Here is a 532-nt window from a genome sequence, read left to right as displayed (position 1 = left end):
GGGGGGGGGGGGGGGAGGGGCCCAGCCATTCCCAGTCCCCTGGGAGCAGGCATGGGGAGGGGAAATTTCCTTCCTCCCCATCACCACTGCCACTGTCCGTGTTCCCAGGTGAGCCAAGCCCCAGGGCCAGCGGGTTTGGCTGGGGCACGGGAGGGGATGCGTCTCTAGCACGGAGGGGCAGGAGGGGGGGCTCGGGGTCTCTTCTGCTTTGGGGACTTTGTTTAAAGTGTTCTTGTTTGAGGGTCAGAAGGAGGCCAACAGCCCCTAGCGGCCCCAGCAGCTGAAGCAGGGGCACCCCTGCCTCCTTCCTTGGGCAGCCACAGCCCCTGACTCCGCCCCCACCCCCAGCTGCCAGACACGGCCCAAGGTGCTGATTGGGCGCTGAACGGACCCCAAGGGCGCGCAGCGTTCGCTCTGAGCCAATGACGCGTCGCTACACAAAGCGGGAGGTCGCTGACGCGCAGCGGCGCTGAGAGCGGCCCCCGGGTTGGTTGGTGGCGGGCGCTGACCCGGCGGCCGCGGTTCGAGCCCC

Source organism: Alligator sinensis, unplaced genomic scaffold (assembly GCF_000455745.1).
Source record: "Alligator sinensis unplaced genomic scaffold, ASM45574v1 scaffold397_1, whole genome shotgun sequence".
Lineage (NCBI taxonomy): Eukaryota > Metazoa > Chordata > Crocodylia > Alligatoridae > Alligator > Alligator sinensis.
The sequence above is the reverse complement of the archived record's forward strand: the minus strand, read 5'-3'. Positions refer to the sequence as shown.